Below are 14,507 nucleotides of genomic sequence, written 5' to 3' on the forward strand. Positions count from 1 at the left end.
CTCCACCCCAAACCCCGCATCACCTCCAGCATTTATAGTGGTGTTAAATATATATTAAATGTTTTTAATTTATAAGGGGTGTCATACTCGGAGGCTTGCTGTGTGAAAGGGGTCACCAGTACAAAAGTTTGAGAACCACTGCTTTAGATCTTCTCCAAGACTTTGTAATCTTTATTGAAAGAGCGAAGGGTCAACCTGTATTGTCTGAGAAACTCATTGGATTTCTGGAACTACCAGCTCACTAAAGTCTCTCTCTCTCTGCCGGAGCTCAATCCTCCACTTCAGCTTTTCTGAGCAATGTTCCAATAGGTGGTGTTATATGGAAAGCACCAGCATGGTCAGAACTTTTCTACATTTTATGCCATCATGCAAGCCTCTCGTGATGATGCCAGCTTTGGTAAGTTGGTGCTACAGTCTGTTTAGATCTCCATTCCACCTGAAAGGGAACTGTTAAGTCACCTACCGTGGAATGTATATATGCACAATCATTCACTTACAGTAACCTGTTCTTCAAGATGTGTTGTGCACAAAATACACTCCACGACCCTCCCACTTTCCCCGCTAGTCATAACTGAGGAAGGACTGGAGAAGGAAATGGTGGAGATGCTCTTAGGTGACAGCATAGAAGAGGCATGAGGAGAGAAGGGACACATGCTATGCCACATGGTACTACTGGCAAAAATCTCCAGCTCGAGTGCACTGAGTTTGTACACACCTACAGTGGAATGTATATGTGTGCAACATGTCTTGAACAACAGTTACTGTAAGGTAAGTAACCATTTTTTCTGGAGCTCCTTAACAATAGGGCAGTCTCTTCCAGAGAAGAAAATGACTCTGATCCACTCCTGTATCTGGGACTATAGGAAGACTCCTACCTTCCTAATCTTGGACCTAGGGGCTGTCCAGACTGGCCTCTAGCATCCAGTGTGGACCTGAAGCTGTTGGAGGTTAGGCTCAAAGCCCAAGGGTCTGTGCATATGCACTGATTTGAGACTCCACCTTCTAGCAAGAGTGAATCTTATTACATACATTGGAGAGATTGAGTTTGAAGCTTGAATGATGTGGCTGTACTGGCAATCTCTGTGATTCTACCTATACCACAGGAAGAGGATGGAGAAACTACCCTCTTGCAGATGCACTACTCCTAGGATCAGGGATTATTAAGTCCACTTTTGAAGCCATGGGAGATGGCTCACTGTTTTGTCTCTGAAAACTGCATTCCTTATAGCTGTAACAACTGCAAGAAGTGTCAGTGATCTTAAGGTTCTTATGACTGATCTTCTTTTCATGGTTTTCCATGAGAATAATGTGGCCCTTTGTAGTCACCCTAAATTTTTTCCAAAATTGATAAGATTACCATATATTAACCATTTGTTATATATATTAGTATCTCTTCCAGCTCTGGGTTCCTAAACCAGTCGCTCTCAACCTTTCCAAACTACTGTACCCCTTTCAGGAATCTGATTTGTCTTGTGTACCCCCAAATTTCACCTCACTTAAACTACTTGCTTACAAAATCAGACGTAAAAAATACAAAAGTGTCACCAAAAACTATTACTGAAAAATTGCTTGCTTTCTCATTTTTACCATATAATAAATAAATTGGAATATAAATATTTTACATACATTTCAGAGTATGGTGTATAGAGCAGTATAAACAAGTCATTGTCTGTACGAAATTTTAGTTTGTGCCGACTTCGCTAGTGCTTTTTATGTAGCCTGTTGTAAAACTAGGCAAATATCTAGGTGAGTTGATGTACCCCTTGGAAGACCTCTGCGTACCCCTAGGGGTACATGTAATTGCTTGTACAACTATTTGCAGCACATGTCAAGAGTGCTTTCTACCCTTAAAAATTCACCGTCCTTCATTGCATATGGTGATAAGGGAAATTTATTTCAGTGCGTGTCAAGTGAATCAGAGTCTGTATTTGCAAAAAGAAAAGGAGTACTTGTGGCACCTTAGAGACGAACCAATTTATTTGAGCATAAGCTTTCGTGAGCTACAGCTCACTTCATCAGATGCATACTGTGGAAATACAGAAGATGGTTTTTATACACACAAACCATGAAAAAATGGGTGTTTATCACTACAAAAGGTTTTCTTTCCCCTCCCTCTCCCCCTCCCCCACTCTCCTGCTGGTAATAGCTTATCTAAAGTGATCACTCTCCTTACAATGTGTTTGATAATCAAGATGGGCCATTTCCAGCACAAATCCAGGGTTTAACAAGAACATCTGAGGAACAGTGGGGGTGGGAGAGGAATAAGCAAGGGGAAATAGGTTACTTTTTATAATAACTCAACCATTCCCGTCTCTATTCAAATAAATTAATTGTATCCAATTTGCAAATTCATTCCAATTCAGCAGTCTCTCGTTGGAGTCTGTTTTCGAATTTTTTTTGGTGAAGGATAGTCACTCTGAGATCAGAAATCGAGTGACCAGAGAGATTGAAGTGTTCTCCGACTGGTTTTTGAATGTTATAATTCTTGACATCTGATTTGTGTCCATTTATTCTTTTACGTAGGGACTGTCCAGTTTGCCCAATGTACATGGCAGAGAGGCATTGCTGGCACATGATGGCATATATCACATTGGTGGATGTGCAGGTGAAAGAGCCTCTGATAGTGTGGCTGATGTTATTAGGCCCTGTGATGGTGTCCCCTGAATAGATATGTGGGCACAGTTGGCAACGGGCTTTGTTGCAAGGATAGGTTCCTGGGTTAGTGGTTCTGTTGTGTGGTATGTGGTTGCTGGTGAGTATTCGCTTCACGTTGGGGGGGCTATCTGTAGGCAAGGACTGGCCTGTCTCCCAAGATTTGTGAGAGTGTTGGGTCATCCTTCAGGATAGGTTGTAGATCCTTGATAATGCGTTGGATGGGTTTTAGTTGGGGGCTGAAGGTGATGGCTAGTGGCATTCTGTTATTTTCTTTGTTAGGCCTGTCCTGTAGTAGGTGACTTCTGGAAACTCTTCTGGCTTTATCAATCTGTTTCTTCACTTCTGCAGGTGGGTATTGTAGTTGTAAGAATGCTTGATAGAGATCTTGTAGGTGTTTGTCTCTGTCTGAGGGGTTGGAACAGATGCAGTTGTATCGCAGAGCTTTGCTGTAGACAATGTATCGTGTGGTGTGTCCTGGATGGAAGCTGGAGGTAGGAATAGTGGTCAGTAGGTTTCCGGTATAGGGTGGTGTTTATGTGACCATCATTTATTAGCACTATAGTGTCCAGGTAGTGGATCTCTTTTGTGGACTGGACCAGGCTGAGGTTGATGGTGGGATAAAAATTGTTGAAATCGTGGTGGAATTCCTCAAGGGCTTCTTTTCCATGGGTCCAGATGATGATGTCATCAATGTGGGCACCAATGATACTGCCAAGGATGACCTTGAGCGGATCACTGCGGACTGCGTGGCTCTGGGAAGAAGGATAAAGGAGTTTGAGGCGCAAGTGGTGTTCTCGTCCATCCTCCCCGTGGAAGGAAAAGGCCTGGGTAGGGACCGTCGAATTGTGGAAGTCAACGAATGGCTGCGCAGGTGGTGTCGGAGAGAAGCCTTTGGATTCTTTGACCATGGGATGGTGTTCCATGAAGGAGGAGTGCTGGGCAGAGACGGGCTCCACCTTACGAAGAGAGGGAAGAGCATCTTTGCGAGCAGGCTGGCTAACCTAGTGAGGAGGGCTTTAAACTAGGTTCACCGGGAGAAGGAGACCAAAGCCCTGAGGTAAGTGGGAAAGCGGGATACCGGGAGGAAGCACAGGCAAGAATGTCTGTGAGGGGAGGGCTCCTGCCTCATACTGAGAATGAGGGGCAATCAGCAGGTTATCTCAAGTGCTTATATACGAATGCACAAAGCCTTGGAAACAAGCAGGGAGAACTGGAGGTCCTGGTGATGTCAAGGAACTATGACGTGATTGGAATAACAGAGACTTGGTGGGATAACTCACATGACTGGAGTACTGTCATGGATGGTTATAAACTGTTCAGGAAGGACAGGCAGGGCAGAAAAGGTGGGGGAGTAGCACTGTATGTAAGGGAGCAGTATGACTGCTCAGAGCTCCGGTACGAAACTGCAGAAAAAACCTGAGTGTGTCTGGATTAAGTTTAGAAGTGTGAGCAACAAGAGTGATGTAGTGGTGGAGATCTCCTGCTATAGACCACCGGACCAGGTGGATGAGGCTTTCTTCCGGCAGCTCACAGAAGCTACTAGATCGCACGCCCTGGTTCTCATGGGGGACTTCAATTTTCCTGATATCTGCTGGGAGAGGAATACAGCGGTGCATAGACAATCCAGGAAGTTTTTGAAAAGCGTAGAGGACAATTTCCTGGTGCAAGTGCTGGAGGAGCCAACTAGGGGGGGAGCTTTTCTTGACCTGGTGCTCACAAACTGGGAAGAATTAGTAGGGGAAGCAAAAGTGGATGGGAATCTGGGAGGCAGTGACCATGAGTTGGTTGAGTTCAGGATCCTGACACAGGGAAGAAAGGTAAGCAGCGGGATACGGACCCTGGACTTCAGAAAAGCAGACTTCAACTCCCTCAGGGAACGGATGGGTAGGATCCCCTGGGGGACTAACATGAAGGGGAAAGGAGTCCAGGAGAGCTGGCTGTATTTCAAGGAATCCCTGTTGAGGTTACAGGGACAAACCATCCCAATGAGTCGAAAGAATAGTAAATATGGCAGGCGACCAGCTTGGCTTAATGGTGAAATCCTAGCGGATCTTAAACATAAAAAAGAAGCTTACAAGAAGTGGAAGGTTGGACATATGACCAGGGAAGAGTATAAAAATATTGCTCGGGCATGTAGGAATGAAATCAGGAGGGCCAAATAGCACCTGGAGCTGCAGCTAGCAAGAGATGTCAAGAGTAACAAGAAGGGTTTCTTCAGGTATGTTGGCAACAAGAAGAAAGCCAAGGAAAGTGTGGGCCCCTTACTGAATGAGGGAGGCAACCTAGTGACAGAGGATGTGGAAAAAGCTAATGTACTCAATGCTTTTTTTGCCTCTGTCTTCACGAACAAGGTCAGCTCCCAGACTGCTGCTCTGGGCATCACAACATGGGGAGTAGATGGCCAGCCCTCTGTGGAGAAAGAGGTGGTTCGGGACTATTTAGAAAAGCTGGACATGCACAAGTCCATGGGGCCGGACGAGTTGCATCCGAGAGTGCTAAAGGAATTGGCGGTTGTGATTGCAGAGCCATTGGCCATTATCTTTGAAAACTCGTGGCGAACGGGGGAAGTCCCGGATGACTGAAAAAGTCTAATGTAGTGCCAATCTTCAAAAAATGGAAGGAGGAGGATCCTGGGAACTACAGGCCAGTCAGCCTCACCTCAGTCCTCGGAAAAATCATGGAGCAGGTCCTCAAAGAATCAGTCCTGAAGCACTTACATGGGAGGAAAGTGATCAGGAACAGTCAGCATGGATTCACCAAGGGAAGGTCATGCCTGACTAATCTAATCGCCTTCTATGTTGAGATTACTGGTTCTGTGGATGAAGGGAAAGCAGTGGATGTATTGTTTCTTGACTTTAGCAAAGCTTTTGACACGGTCTCCCACAGTATTCTTGTCAGCAAGTTAAAGAAGTATGGGCTGGATGAATGCACTATAAGATGGGTAGAAAGTTGGCTAGATTGTCGGGCTCAACGGGTAGTGATCAATGGCTCCATGTCTAGTTGGCAGCCGGTGTCAAGTGGAGTGCCCCAGGGGTCGGTCCTGGGGCCGGTTTTGTTCAATATTTTCATAAATGATCTGGAGGATGGTGTGGATTGCACTCTCAGCAAATTTGCGGATGATACTAAACTGGGAGGAGTGGTAGATACGCTGGAGGGCAGGGATAGGATACAGAGGGACCTAGACAAATTGGAGGATTGGGCCAAAAGAAATCTGATGAGGTTCAATAGGGATAAGTGCAGGGTCCTGCACTTAAGGTGGAAGAACCCAATGCACAGCTACAGACTAGGGACCGAATGGCTAGGCAGCAGTTCTGCGGAAAAGGACCTGGGGTGACAGTGGACGAGAAGCTGGATATGAGTCAACAGTGTGCCCTTGTTGCCAAGAAGGCCAATGGCATTTTGGGCTGTATAAGTAGGGGCATAGCGAGCAGATCGAGGGATGTGATCGTCCCCCTCTATTCGACATTGGTGAGGCCTCATCTGGAGTACTGTGTCCAGTTTTGGGCCCCACACTACAAGAAGGATGTGGATAAATTGGAGAGAGTGCAGCGAAGAGCAACAAAAATGATTAGAGGTCTGGAACACATGACTTCTGAGGAGAGGCTGAGGGAACTGGGATTGTTTAGTCTGCAGAAGAGAAGAATGAGGGGGGATTTGATAACTGCTTTCAACTACTTGAGAGGTGGTTCCAGAGAGGATGGTTCTAGACTATTCTCAGTGGTAGAAGAGGACAGGACAAGGAGTAATGGTCTCAAGTTACAGTGGGGGAGGTTTAGGTTGGATATTAGGAAAAACTTTTTCACTAGGAGGGTGGTGAAACACTAATGCGTTACCTAGTGAGGTGGTGGAATCTCCTTCCTTAGAAGTTTTTAAGGTCAGGCTTGAGAAAGCCCTGGCTGGGATGATTTAATTGGGGATTGGTCCTGCTTTGAGCAGGGGGTTGGACTAGATGACCTCCTGAGGTCCCCTCTAACCCCGATATTCTATGAATGTAGCGCAAGTAGAGTAGGGGCATTAGGGGACAAGAGCTGAGGAAGTGTTGTTCTAAGTCAGCCATAAAAATGTTGGCATACTGTGGGGCCATGCGGGTACCCATAGCAGTGCCGCTGATTTGAAGGTATACATTGTCCCCAAATGTAAAATAGTTATGGGTGAGGACAAAGTCACAAAGTTTAGCCACCAAGTTAGCCGTGACATGATCGGGGATAGTGTTCTTGATGGCTTGTAGTCCATCTTTGTGTAGAATGTTGGTGTAGAGGGCTTCTACATCCATAGTGGCCAGGATGGTGTCATCAGGGAGATTGTAGTTTCCTGAGGAAGTCAGTGGTGTCTCGAAGGTAGCTGAGTGTGCTGGTAGCGTAGGGCCTGAGGAGGGAGTCTACGTAGCCAGACAATCCTGCTGTCAGGGTGCCAATGCCTGAGATGATGGGGCGCCCAGGATTTCCAGGTTTATGGATCTTGGGTAGTAGATAGAATATCCCAGGTCGGGGTTCCAGGGGTATGTCTGTGCGGATTTGATCTTGTGCTTTTTCAGGGAGTTTCTTGAGCAAATGCTGTAGTTTCTTTTGGTAACTCTGTGGGATCAGGGGCTTGCCTACAGTCTATTCCCATTATAGAAATCTGTAGGGCTTCTACGTGGAACTCAATACATGCTCTTAATAAGCCTTACGCCTTCCACTAAGCCTCAAGATATTATCCACGTTTGAGAGCAGTGTTCAGTCTAGTACTCCTAAGCCCACCTTTCTGGGGAAGGATAGCACTACTTGCTAAATTATTGTAAGCTAAGTGACCTTGAGGAAACAAAAGTTACTTAGTAGCTGGTGGTGGTCAAGATAGGCTTCTGCATGTTCATACTGCCCATCTTCCCTTCTTCCTTGGCGTTCTGTTATTCTCAAACTTTGAGGTTCAGGTGGAAGGAACTTTGGCTGTTGTTACATCCCCTTTTCTAGCCTTGAATGCAGAATGTTCAGTCTGAAAGTGGGTAGGGTCTGCTTGCAGGAGCCCGAACAAGCACTGATGCTGGAATATTCTATTGGCCTGCAACTCTACAGGGCCATCTCCCTATAGTGTGAATGCACAGAGGCTTATTTCAAACTCCTGTTAGTGGACAGTGACTTTCATTTTTATTGCTAATGCTCAAAGTAGTAATAGAACACAGGCAAAAAATATAGAAATACAACAGCCAGTATTGTTTCTAAAATGGAAATGATTCATCCATTTGTCAGCCAGCCTTAATGTCTCAAAGGCATTTATAGCTGAAAAAAGAAAAGGAGTATTTGTGGCACCTTAGAGACTAACCAATTTAACCAATTTAGTCTCTAAGGTGCCACAAGTACTCCTTTTCTTTTTGCGAATACAGACTAACACGGCTGTTACTCTGATAGCTGAAAAAGAAACTTAACTGAGGGCCTGCAAGGCTATTTTCTGCTGTGGTCCTTGGAACACTGTTAAATGACCAGTTGTGATTCCTGGCAGGGAAACTTTAAAAGCACCTAAGGGTTCTGTGTGGGATTGTTGAAATATACTTTCTTATCCCCACTGGTATTTGTTACCTCAGCGGTAGAATCTGGGATGATTGTAGTTATGATGGACAGTAAGTCTCTTCTCACCCTTCGTTCCCCCCCCCACCCCACCCCCCAATACACCAATAAGAGTAGAGAGTGACTGGCTAGACATGACTCATTAAGTCTTATTATTCTAGCACAAAAAAAATGGAGATCCCCTTTTGTTGGTTGTGCTCAGGGAGAAGGAAGTATAAAGCAATCTGACAAGACAGAGTAGAGCAGGGATAGTCAATTTTTTGTCAAGGTCCAAATTTCTTGGTGAGGGTCTAGTGAAGGTCCAGACTCCAGAGAATAGCAATAAGTATAAGTAAAAAAAAGATTTTAAAGTCCATTCTAAAGCATCTAGTGGTCCAGATTTGGCCAGCATTCTGTCTATTGACTACTCTTAGAGTAGAGTGAAAGAGATGGGGGATTGCCACTTTTTGCATACACTTGGGTTTTTAGGCACTGGTGTTTGCTGTGAACTCACACTTTCAGCTTACCCCCTGTTAGCTACACTGGTGCAAGTAATGGTTTGCACTTCTGGACCACACGAGCCATTCAAGTAGCTGCAATAGTGAAAACCCCAGTATAGACAAGGCCTTCATCTGAAACTACTGCATTGTCACTACACCAGTGTGGTGGATCCCCTTTCTCTTTCACTCTATTCCATCTCCTCAGCTTCCATCATTTCCCTCTTCCTAGAGCACGGTCAGCAATGGAAGAAAGGGGAATAATGCAAAGAAGTCCAAGATATTCACCACATCTGAGAGTACCCTTGCAAAAAAGGAGCTATGGAGACAGTTCCTCGAGGGGTATCTGTGGGAGAGGGAGTAATGGGGTAGGATTCTACCTCAGGTGCTTGCTGATACCAAAGATGGTAGAAGGCCTACCTGAATCTGAGATGAAACAGATTCATCAAGTCCCTCAAGTTCAGGATGCTGAGGTTGAACAGTCATCCCTACCCTTTCCTAAGCTGGCTGTGCAGATCTTCATCTAAACAAAATACTAGCCTCTACATCAGGGGTGGGCAAACTTTTTAGCCTGTGGGCCATATCTGGGTATGGAAATTGTATGGTGGGCCATAAATGTTCACAAAATTAATCATTCATGTTCAGACAGGGAAAACACAAGTTTGTTTCAAAATCAACACTATTAAAAAAAAATGTTGAACAATGCGCTGTTATACAATTACATTACTGGGCTGTTGATTTTACTACATAATTTTGCTCCTGTCTGAACACAAATTATATGTTACCCTGGCTTTGGATTTGTTGGGCGTCAGCTTCCAGTTATTGGAACTCATTGAGATTCACCAGCCGCCTGCTGTCAGAAGTCTCCTCCCACATAGGTCTCAACAGCCCACAATCAAATAGCCTCTGGGTGCTAGGAAAGTCACCTAAGCCAACAAGTAGCAGGCACCTGGGCTTGCATGTTCCAGGCTCCGATGGTGCATGAGGTGTGTTTGGGTTGTGTAGCCAGAGTAACATGCGTGTTCTCATGCCCATAACGCAGGAGTGTCGGGCAGCTGGAGTGGGGGAAACCCCTGACCACTCCCCAGCTGGAGCACTGGGCGGGTAGAGCGGGAGTGCTGGCGTGGACCTTGAGGGACAGATTAAAAGGTCGGACAGGCCGGATGTGGCTCGTGGGTCATAGTTTGTCCACCCCTGCTCTACATAGCCATCTGACAGTTGCACTGGAAATATCTGACTGTTGGGGAGAAAGTTACTGTTGGTACAGAGGGCAATCCTTTGATCTATCCATGGCACCAGAGATGTTCAGTGCTTAGCTGTGGTAATTACTTGTCTTACTCTACTTTGGCTCATTCAAGCATGATTCAGCCAGGCACATGCATGCATACTTCTAGGTTGACATCCTCTGTTGCAGACTCTTGGTCTGCAAATAAACAAATAGTATGCTTGTTTTATACTGGAGGATATCCTATGAGGAGGAGCAGTTCTGGATCCAACTCTGGCAGAAGCAAGATCTGAAAAGCCATGTCTGTCTTAAAGAAACCCTGTCAGGGAACAGTGTTTTTCCTCAGATTGGTGTCTTTGTTCACATGACTATAAATAGAGGCCTCATGTGTAGGTGACTATCACACTGGGTGTCCTAAATCACACCCTAAAAATGGACACTTTAGACACTCTCTCCACCAATTCTTCATATCCTAAAACTGCTCAGATGGTGGGTGCCCAGGGACAATGTAATGAAAGTTTCCTTCAGCCCACTAGCTTCCTTAGCAGTTATCACCACAGATACTTCCAAACTGGGCTAGGAGCCCATTTACACAAACAAGAAGTCCATGGTCACATAAATGCGCCGGAATGCAGAGGTATTTGTTTGGGTCCTTGTCATAAAAATAAAGGGAAGGGTAACCACCTATCTGTATACAGTGCTATAAAATCCCTCCTGGCCAGAGGCAAAACCCTTTCACCCGTAAAGGGTTAAGAAGCTAAGATAACCTCGCTGGCACCTAAATTACCAATGAGGAGACAAGATACTTTCAAATCTGGAGGGGGGGGGGGAATGAAGGATCTATGTGATGCTTTTGCTGGGAACAGATCAGGAATGCAGACTTATAACTCCTGTTAAGTAAGTAAGCTAGCTAGAAATGCGTTAGATTTCCTTTTGTTTAATGGATGGTAAAATGAGCTGTGCCGGGTGGAATGTATATTCCTGTTTTTGTGTCTTTTTGTAACTTAAGGTTTTGCCTAGAGGGATTCTCTATGTTTTGAATCTGATTACCCTGTAGGGTTTTTACCATCCTGATTTTACAGAGGTGATTCTTTTACCTTTTCTTTAATTAAAATTCTTTTAAGAACCTGATTGTTCTTAAGATCCAAGGGTTTGGGTCTCTGTTCACCTGTACAAATTGGTGAGGATTTTTATCAAGCCTTCCCCAGGAAAGGGGGTGTAGGGCTTGGGGGGGATATTTTGGGGGAAGACGTCTCCAAGTGGGCTCTTTCCCTGTTCTTTGTTTAACACGCTTGGTGGTGGCAGCATACAGTTCAAGGACAAGGCAAAGTTTGTACCTTGGGGAAGGTTTTAACCTAAGGGGGTAAGAATAAGCTTAGGGGGTCTTTCATGCAGGTCCCCACATCTGTACCCTAGAGTTCAGAGTGGGGAAGGAACCTTGACAGCCCTAAAGTCACTTCTGCCATCTCTTCAAGGTCCAATTGTTCAGATGCTGACAGAAGCACAAGGGCAGTGAACGTTCAGAACAAGCACGAGAGAAGTCTTTCCCAAATACTCTGCAAAGAAGCCCTGATTTTTTTCCCACTGGTATCTTGACCATCACATGCACCTAGTGGTTGGATTGCACTTGACAGAAAAGATTCAAAGCAAGCATGAGTGGTGTGTGAAATAATCAGAGATTGTTTCGGGTAGGGATTGTCAAGCAGAGCCCTTTGCTTCCATAGCAAATTCAAAGTTATACTTTCTTCTGTTCAGGGAAAATATTGCCGGTGAATACCTTCCTCTGGTACTTCCTCCTCTAACGCCCCTACTAACTCATCTCACTCCTGTGGTTGTTCAAAAGTTATGTTGACACAGAACAAGTGTCTCCATGGCTTCAGGATGGCTAAGGCACCACTGACAGACCAACCTTGTAGAGCAGTCACGGGAACTGTGCTGGTAATTGTTAATGCCTTTATTTGTATTGTGCTAATGCCTAGAGCAGGGGTGGGGAACCTGTGGCCCGCGGGCCGGATCTGGCCCCTTGTTCATTTTCATCTGGCCTGCGGGCCACACATGTTCAACTCACCTAGCGGGGTGACATGGAGGCTCAGGGCAGCCGGCACTCGCAGTTCCAGCCCCGCAGGTGGGCACTGATGCTCCAGCCCGTGGGGTTGGGGGCACTGAGACTTTTGGCCTCTTCTCTGTGGGGCTGGAACCGTGAGCGCCAGCTTGCCCCACCACCGGGGGGGAGGGGGAGAGCCCTGAGTCTCGGTGTCCCCCTATAGGGCTGGAGCCATGAGCGCCAGCTCGCCCCACTGTGGGTGGCGGGGGGGAAGCTCCAAGCCTCTACTTCCACCTCCCTCCTATCCCCCCCCCCCGCCGGGTAAGTAAGTTGAACATGTGTGACCCACCATCTTTATTTTATTTTTTATTATTTTATTTATTTTTGTTGGGTCAATGGCCCCGATACAAAAACGATTCCCCACTCTTGGACTAGAGGCAAGGACTCCATTGCTAAGCACTGTACAAACAAAGACAATCCATGCCCCAACGAGCTTACATTTAATCAACTTCTTCTGTTTTAGGATCTCCTATACTCCAGAGGTATGATCAAATTCTCCATCCCAATTTGGAGTTTCCAGACTTGATAGCATGTATCATAGGAAGCCGGCTTCCACAGAGCTAGCTTACTCTTTTCAATTTCAAGCAGTCTTGCAACAATCTAGGAATTCCACCTAAAATAAAGTTACACTAACACATGAAAGAAATTTTCAACATGGACAAGTCACTAATTCAGCTGCAGTACCCCTATCATCCTTCAAAATCAATCTGGCTGCCATATCAGGTTCTCATGCTCCAGCACATGGAGTTAGCATTCTTTCATCCCATCACTTTGATGCCTGAAAAGTCTCAAACGCTTTCCTATTGCAGAAGAACCTGTCATCCCTCTTTTTGGAACTTTTAAACTCAGTGCTAACAAAACTGATGGAACCACTAGGAAAATGCTCTTTCCTGCCTGTCATCCAAGGCAGCATTCTTAATAGCCATCACTTCTGTGAGAAGGTTTGGTGAACTTCAAGCCCTGATAATTGACCTACCCTATAATTCTGGTGTGAAAGGACAAAGTGTTAAACCATACCCAAAGTTTATTCTTGAAGTGGTTACAGATTTCTCTTCTACTGAGATATCCAGTAGAAAGTGTTACCCACTGGGCCTTATGACAACGTGCATAATATTCACCATGATGACCAGCAACGTGAGTACAGGGAATATTCATCTGTCCACGTCTGGTTGATCTACTTATCAGGTATTTCAACTATAGAGCATACAAACAATTATGAAGTTCACTGTGAGGATACTCAGTGGCATGCTGCTTAATTGTTGACCACCCAATGCCTACACATACCATAATTCACCTGGGAATAGTACTTGACCCCGAAGAAGGAATCTGCCAACACTTCAGATTACAGAAACTCCATTTCACCATAGATAAAAATCAGACTATAGAAGAAAGCCAAAACTGGGGCCACTTCCCCTTTGTGGGAATGAAGGTGCTGCTTATAATTTCCTGGGCCTTTTCGAAAATGTGGTGGCTATAATAGTGTCTTTTGTTCACACAGTAGCCCAAGAAACATTCCTTCATCGGGAACCTGGTTCAAATATCTTCAAATCAGATACTTTTCTTTCAATGGTAGATTTCCCAACCTTTTGAAAGGATGTAATAACAGATATCACGGCAGGAGTGCAATTGGGCAGATAGTTGCTGACAAAGGAAGTGGGGCATTCACATGCAGTTCAGACCTTTAGCAGGATGTCTCCTATGATAGGCACCATCTTGGGGGGATGGGAATATCGCTAGGAATCTCTTAACATAGGGCTGGTGGTCAAGAAAAGAAAGTTCAAACTATACATCTTCTGCAGCTGAGGAGACTGGTTGTGGTTGCAGCAATGCTAGTCAGTGTTGGGGGATCAACAAGGATGAAATTAGATAAACATGAGAACAAAGGTTCACAGGGCAATAATAGTTTTCCAGAGGCCAGAAATGATTAAGTCCCTTGTCATGTGGCACAAACCCTTAATAGACATAGCTTAGTTTATGCTTTCCCCAAATTTTAGAATTTCACTGTCACAAAGCTCATAGTTGAAAATATGCAACTACGTTGTAGACTTGGGGGAGATGGGTATTTTTGGCAGCTGAATAGGGTAATTAAATATTTTGGTCCCCAGAAAGGTAGGGAAGGATGGGCGTGTGTAGGGGCAGGGTGGGTGGGTACTGGAGCTTCTGGTATTAAGAAAGGTGTATATTTCCCTGCCATTTTGGGCAGCAGTGACTCTTTGGAAGTGGAGTGCTTTGAATGCCCCACTTCCTTTGTCAGCTACTAGCTGCCCAGTTGCACTCGTGCCCTGATATCTGTTACTACATCCAGCAGTAATGGAGGAACTCATGAACTTAATTCTGCTAAAATGATCGCAAGTGAAATGGTTAATATTGATATTTTAAATTGTGTTCCAGAGTTCTCACTCCATTGAGATACTGTTTCAGGTTTGCATGCTCAAGTAGATTTCCCTTTAAAAATTTATACTCCAATCATGTTGGAAGGATTTCTTTGATCTATATGGGCTTAACTT

At 45.1% G+C, this 14,507-nt stretch overlaps 1 protein-coding gene across 4 annotated transcripts in view; it reads left to right on the plus strand.

Annotated features, from left to right (window-relative positions):
- Positions 1 to 14,507, plus strand: part of CDC42 (cell division cycle 42) — a 50,552-nt gene that overhangs the window by 20,938 nt on the left and 15,107 nt on the right. The gene's annotated exons all lie outside the window — the stretch shown is intronic.

This window comes from Lepidochelys olivacea, assembly GCF_965140295.1.
Source record: "Lepidochelys olivacea isolate rLepOli2 genome assembly, chromosome: 18".
Lineage (NCBI taxonomy): Eukaryota > Metazoa > Chordata > Testudines > Cheloniidae > Lepidochelys > Lepidochelys olivacea.